This window comes from Pleurodeles waltl, chromosome 8 (assembly GCF_031143425.1).
Source record: "Pleurodeles waltl isolate 20211129_DDA chromosome 8, aPleWal1.hap1.20221129, whole genome shotgun sequence".
NCBI classification, from domain to species: domain Eukaryota; kingdom Metazoa; phylum Chordata; class Amphibia; order Caudata; family Salamandridae; genus Pleurodeles; species Pleurodeles waltl.
The window spans coordinates 1,238,770,924-1,238,778,391 of record NC_090447.1 but is presented as its reverse complement, the minus strand read 5'-3'; positions in this window follow the sequence as shown (position 1 = coordinate 1,238,778,391).

The window sequence follows — 7,468 nt, the reverse complement described above, 5'->3', positions numbered from 1 at the left end:
AGAAATGAATCACCTTCAAGCTACTCACTCACATGTACAAGGCCATACACAACACAGGACCAGCCTACCTGAACCACTGCATCTCCTTCCACACCCCCGCCAGATCCCTCCGCTCTGCCCAGATAGCCCTGGCCACCATCCCTGCCATTTGTAAAACCACTGCCGGAGGACAATCCTTCACCTACATTGCAGCAAAGAGCTGGAACAACATCACACTGCACCTCCGACAAAGCCCATCGCTCACCATCTTTAGGAAGAACCTCAAGACGTGGCTCTTCGGATAAGGCCCCTCACCTCCCCCGCGCCTTGAGACCCTCACAGGTGAGTATCTGCGTTTTACAAAAACTGATTGATTGATTGATTCTAGTAACCTCTTTTTAGACTTATGGATTGTGCTTGCTATGTAGAGCTTATTGAAATCCTTGGTTAAAGTGGAATCTCTAACATAAGTGAGATCAGGTTAAACAGTGAGTAGGGCTCCAGATAAAAGCATTACTTTTCTGAAATATTTATTAGATCATAGAGGGGCATTGTAGCTTGTTAGGCACCCTATCTGCCAGTCGTTTTGTAATTAGTCTGCCTATCTTAAATCATTCATATGATGAAATATAAGCATCAGTTGACTGGCTCATGTCCTCTTGCACGTCATACAAGTTTGGCCAGTTTTCGTATGCTAAGGATATGAACACTGGCATTGTTATGTCCTTTAGTCAAGGTGGGTTGCTAGGGTCCAATGAATGGGTTGACTCCCTATCCCACCTTTGCAAACATTATATCAGCCATGGTTTGTTATTTTTAATCTTAGATAGGATTTTATGCTACTATTTATTGCTTAATTTGCATTTTTGCACATCACACTGGTAGGCGACTCTCTTGTATATTAGATATGAAGACACCTGCACTTTAGCGCAATTAATTGCACGTTGTATAGATCTGGCGACTGTTTTGTTTTTCAGATGATTATTTTTATATGATTGTGTTTTTAGCAATGGGTATGGTTTTAATTGACTAATAAACAATACTTTATTCTATATAGAACGTATTGCAACTGCACTTAAGAGTATAGATGCAAATATCGGAGTTAAAGGAAAGATGTTTCTGTATGACGAATGACTTGTCAGTTTCAGGAAATCATATTTCCTTTATGTTACCACTGTATTTACATGGTTTGTGTCATGGCTTTAAATAAAACCTCTAGGCAAGGTAATTTTTCCCTGTTCTTTAGTTGTAATCATGTTTGCGCACAGCATATCTTTCAAAGAATTGCATTTTCTGAATGTTAATCGTGGTTGTGCAGTCAAGTGTTTGGACAGAACATATTCTGTCCGTAAAGGGTGCCAGTGCCTTTTGAACACCTGTCTTATTTTCGGGGCTCTCCTGTTTTAGGTTGTTGTGAATCTGATAATATTAGGATCATCACTCCTCTTTTTATTCTGAGTACCTTTTCTCTTTATGCCTTCCACCCCTTTCACTGCTTTCTGAATTGTACTCCGGGCATAGCTCCTCTGCAAGAACCTCTTAATCATGGTATTTTTTCCATGCTGAAATGCAGCTTCAGTGCTGCAATTGCATTTCGCATCCAATAGTTCCCCAAAGGGGATACTTTCTATCTATGATGACTGTGCATGAAGGAGGCTATTGCCTGCTGTTCATTTCTAAATAGCTTCATAGTGAGGGTGTTGCTTACTGTCTCAATTTCTATATCCAGGAAAGTTAAAGATTGGTTACTGATGTGACTGGTAAGGGCTAAGTTCAATTCAGTGTCATTGAGCGTATTCTCAAAGTCATCTGCCTCCTCCTTTGTGCCCTTGCATATGACAGTGTTTTTGTCAATGTACCTCACCCAGAGAACTGTGTGGTCATTAAACTGATGGATGTTGTGTATTACTTGTTCCTCCCACCAGCCCATATATAAACAAGTGTTGCTGGGGGCGAAACCTTATTTGGTGTGGTTTTTACGATATTAAAGGGAAAACAAGTTTGTATATCTCTGGCCGCAATGACTTTGCAAAGATTAAGAGCTTGTTCACAGCAAATGCACAGCTCTGAATGGCTTCCAACACTTCAAACCAGGAAGTGTTGGCAGCTATCTTGGGACTGGGCTTGAGCGAAGATTCCAATAGAAAAAAGTAAAAAAAAAAAAACATGGGGCCAGTCACCCTGACCCCGCCAGAGCAAAAAAGCATTTTTTTAAATATATTTCCAGCAAATTCGCAACAACGTCACAAATTAACAGAAAAACATTATAAAAAAAACAAGGAAGGTCTTGCGCACTTGTTTTTTAATAAGTCCCCGGGTGGGCCATGTCCAGGGGCATTTTATTTTTTTTAGATGGGAGGTATCCTTCAACCTCAGGGACCACCACCTCCCTGGAGCTATTGTTAAAACTATGGAGGGCCCACAGCACCCCCGCAGCCCTGGTGATCCCCACCTCTTTGGAACTATCATTTAAATCTATGCAGGTGGCAGTGCGCTCCCCCGCCGTAGCCCTGTGGACCACCATCTCCCCGGGGCAAACATAAATACTATGCTGTGGGCCACATGGCCCGCCTGCAGCACCAGGGACCACCACCTCCCCAGGGCACAGCATAAATACTATGCGGGGGCTGCGTGGCCCCCCTTCCATCCCGGGGACCACCACCTCCCCGGGGCAAACATAAATACTATGCGGGGGCTACATGACACCACCCCCCCGCAGCTCAAGGGACCACCACCTCCCTGGGGCATTTCTTTAATGATAAGCCGGGGGCCATCCCACCTCCCTGGGGCAAAGTGTAAAAAGTAGAAAGGTGGTCCGTTTTGGACCCCTTCCAGCCCCGGGGCTATGCACGTTGGAGGGAGCCACGCGGCCCTTCTCGAGGTGCCACTTATGGCCCTGGGGACCGCCACTGCCTAAGGCCGGCTCCTGCTATGTCCCAAGGTACCCACCCCTGGGACATAGCTATTTGCCGTGGCTTGGAGTGAGCCTTGACAGCTGGTGGCAAGTCACAGCAAACACTCCGATCCAATGAAGGGAGAGCTGTCAACAGTGGATGTTTCCTCTGTCTCTTTGCCTGCAAAGATGCAAGCAAGGAGAAAAAGGAAACAATTGCTCCCATAGAGAAGGAGCTGCCTTAGTAGCTCCCTCTCTGTGACTCCAATGCTGGCTCACACAGGAGGTAGGGAGCCAGCTGGGACCATGGGGGCCTTCAGGCGCCCGCCACGGTCTTCAGCATTGTGACTTTGTGCCACATGGCCAGGCCCCAGGGAATGGGGTCCCCTGGGCAGTGATCAGCCCTTGGGAGGGGGGCCTTACAGCCCCCTCCACCCAAAAAATGTATAGGCCAGGGTTTGGGGTCCCGGGGGCTGAGATCAGCTTGGGGAAGGGGCATGTGTGGCCCCCCTCACCAGAAAAAAAAAATATGAGGCAGAGATTGAGCTAGGGGGCCGTGCAGCCCAGCCTCACAAAAAAAATTGATATTTAGGTTGGGCCCTGACCAAAGGGGTCCCTGGGTCGTGATCAGTCTGGGTAGAGGGGGCATGCGGTGTTGGGTTGTTATAGGGGTTGGCTGCAGTGACTGGGCGCAGGCCAGACCCCCTGCACAACCCCTACTGCGCATGGTCGGGTGGTTATAGGGGTTGGCTGCAGGGCCTGACCACAGGCCAGGCGCCTTGGCCAGCTGCTGCCGTGTGGTAGTTGGGTTAACGTATAGTAATAAAAACTACTTTACATCAAACCGTAGAAATTCACCAAAAAAAACAGAGGTTACTTTATAGTTAGGAAATACAATTTAAAAAATCTTAGAAATTCACTGACAAAACCAAAGGTTACAGGGAATTTACTCGTACAAAACCATAGAAATTCAGCAGCTATAGTTAGAGTTCTTTCAAGTGACTATATCTCTCACCCTAAAGTAATTATAACTCGCGTCTTTGCCTTACACAGCTAATTACTCCACATATTATGTCATTGATGAGATCTTGTTTGGAATCTTTGATATCATAGTTTTCATGCACTGCTAATTACCTCCTATATTACAGAACTCATGACAACTGCTATAACGTCATTAAAAATATAAATGAAACATTATCACTCAAATTATTGATGAAAAAACTGTGCATGGCGTGGGCGCAGAAGAGAAGGTAGCATGCCTTTGGCCCTCATGCTCAGTGTGTGGTGAGGACTTTGCTCCTGCTTAACCCACTGATTGCATCAGTATGGGGAGTTGTCCTCTGGCACAAATTCTCCAGTGAGCAGTGCCTAGCACCATAGTGGGAATTGGCCGGTAGAGTGCAAGAGCATGAAAGACAGGCAGGACGTTAAATTGAAGGTTACTCTTATGCCTGCTGTGTAACAACTTCTCCTGAAGGAGGTGTGGCTAGTTTTAAATCTGTTCTCCAAAACTGTCACATTTCCATTGTTTGTTTTCTGAGTTTCCCAATCTATTATGGTGTCAGCCTTTCTTCCTGTAATGTCCTTTTACACTATTTATAGAGAAGGTTACTGTAAGGAAATGCCTCCTTGGCATGGTTGCCCCCTGACTTTTTGCCTTTGCTGATGCTATGTTTACAATTGAAAGTGTGCTGAGGCCTGCTAACCAGGCCCCAGCACCAGTGTTCTTTCCCTAACCTGTACTTTTGTATCCACAATTGGCAGACCCTGGCATCCAGATAAGTCCCTTGTAACTGGTACTTCTAGTACCAAGGGCCCTGATGCCAAGGAAGGTCTCTAAGGGCTGCAGCATGTCTTATGCCACCCTGGAGACCTCTCACTCAGCACAGACACCCTGCTTGCCAGCTTGTGTGTGCTAGTGAAGACAAAACGAGTAAGTCGACATGGCACTCCCCTCAGGGTGCCATGCCAGCCTCTCACTGCCTATGCAGTATAGGTAAGACACCCCTCTAGCAGGCCTTACAGCCCTAAGGCAGGGTGCACTATACCATAGGTGAGGGTACCAGTGCATGAGCCTGGTACCCCTACAGTGTCTAAGCAAAACCTTAGACATTGTAAGTGCAGGGTAGCCATAAGAGTATATGGTCTGGGAGTCTGTCAAACACGAACTCCACAGCACCATAATGGCTACACTGAAAACTGGGAAGTTTGGTATCAAACTTCTCAGCACAATAAATGCACACTGATGCCAGTGTACATTTTATTGTAAAATACACCACAGAGGGCACCTTAGAGGTGCCCCCTGAAACTTAACCGACTATCTGTGTAGGCTGACTAGTTTTAGCAGCCTGCCACAAACCGAGACATGTTGCTGGCCCCATGGGGAGAGTGCCTTTGTCACTCTGAGGCCAGTAACAAAGCCTGCACTGGGTGGAGATGCTAACACCTCTCCCAGGCAGGAATTGTCACACCTGGCGGTGAGCCTCAAAGGCTCACCTCCTTTGTGCCAACCCAGCAGGACACTCCAGCTAGTGGAGTTGCCCGCCCCCTCCGGCCAGGCCCCACTTTTGGCGGCAAGGCCGGAGAAAATAATGAGAATAACAAGGAGGAGTCACTGGCCAGTCAGGACAGCCCCTAAGGTGTCCTGAGCTGAGGTGACTCTAACTTTTAGAAATCCTCCATCTTGCAGATGGAGGATTCCCCCAATAGGGTTAGGATTGTGACCCCCTCCCCTTGGGAGGAGGCACAAAGAGGGTGTACCCACCCTCAGGGCTAGTAGCCATTGGCTACTAACCCCCCAGACCTAAACACGCCCTTGAATTTAGTATTTAAGGGCTACCCTGAACCCTAGAAAATTAGATTCCTGCAACTACAAGAAGAAGGACTGCCCAGCTGAAAACCCCTGCAGCGGAAGACCAGAAGACGACAACTGCCTTGGCTCCAGAAACTCACCGGCCTGTCTCCTGCCTTCCAAAGATCCTGCTCCAGCGACGCCTTCCAAAGGGACCAGCGACCTCGACATCCTCTGAGGACTGCCCCTGCTTCGAAAAGACAAGAAACTCCCGAGGACAGCGGACCTGCTCCAAGAAAAGCTGCAACTTTGTTTCCAGCAACTTTAAAGAACCCTGCAAGCTCCCCGCAAGAAGCGTGAGACTTGCAACACTGCACCCGGCGACCCCGACTCGGCTGGTGGCGATCCAACACCTCAGGAGGGACCCCAGGACTACTCTGATACTGTGAGTACCAAAACCTGTCCCCCCTGAACCCCCACAGCGCCGCCTGCAGAGGGAATCCCGAGGCTTCCCCTGACCGCGACTCTTTGAACCTAAAGTCCCGACGCCTGGGAGAGACCCTGCACCCGCAGCCCCCAGGACCTGAAGGACCGGACTTTCACTGGAGAAGTGACCCCCAGGAGTCCCTCTCCCTTGCCCAAGTGGAGGTTTCCCCGAGGAATCCCCCCCTTGCCTGCCTGCAGCGCTGAAGAGATCCCGAGATCTCTCATAGACTAACATTGAAAACCCGACGCTTGTTTCTACACTGCACCCGGCCGCCCCCGCGCTGCTGAGGGTGAAATTTCTGTGTGGACTTGTGTCCCCCCCGGTGCCCTACAAAACCCCTCTGGTCTGCCCTCCGAAGACGCGGGTACTTACCTGCACGCAGACCGGAACCGGGGCACCCCCTTCTCTCCATTCTAGCCTATGTGTTTTGGGCACCACTTTGAACTCTGCACCTGACCGGCCCTGAGCTGCTGGTGTGGTGACTTTGGGGTTGCTCTGAACCCCCAACGGTGGGCTACCTTGGACCAAGAACTAAGCCCTGTAAGTGTCTTACTTACCTGGTAAAACTAACAAAAACTTACCTCCCCCAGGAACTGTGAAAATTGCACTAAGTGTCCACTTTTAAAACAGCTATTTGCCAATAACTTGTAAAGTATACATGCAATTTTTATGATTTGAAGTTCCTAAAGTACTTACCTGCAATACCTTTCGAATGAGATATTACATGTAGAATTTGAACCTGTGGTTCTTAAAATAAACTAAGAAAAGATATTTTTCTATAACAAAACCTATTGGCTGGATTTGTCTCTGAGTGTGTGTACCTCATTTATTGTCTATGTGTATGTACAACAAATGCTTAACACTACTCCTTGGATAAGCCTACTGCTCGACCACACTACCACAAAATAGAGCATTAGTATTATCTATTTTTACCACTATTTTACCTCTAAGGGGAACCCCTGGACTCTGTGCATGCTATTCCTTACTTTGAAATAGCACATACAGAGCCAACTTCCTACAGTTACATTGCGATGTTTTCATACCTCTATTTGCATAGCATTCATTGCCCGCTTAGATACGTTTCAGTTTGGCCCCTGATTTGCGGGCCTCTCTTCTGCTGCTGTTTTCCTACCTGGATTTCTTCATTTGGAAAACCTATATGCTGAGTTCTTCCTTTCTTTAAATATATTTTATTGATTTTAAAGAAACCAAAGTGAAAGCTGACACTATACAATAAACTTGAATATAGACATGATTACAATGGGTTTTATGCCCCCTTCAAATATCCCTTTGCTGAGCTCTTTTTAACGTGCCTCAA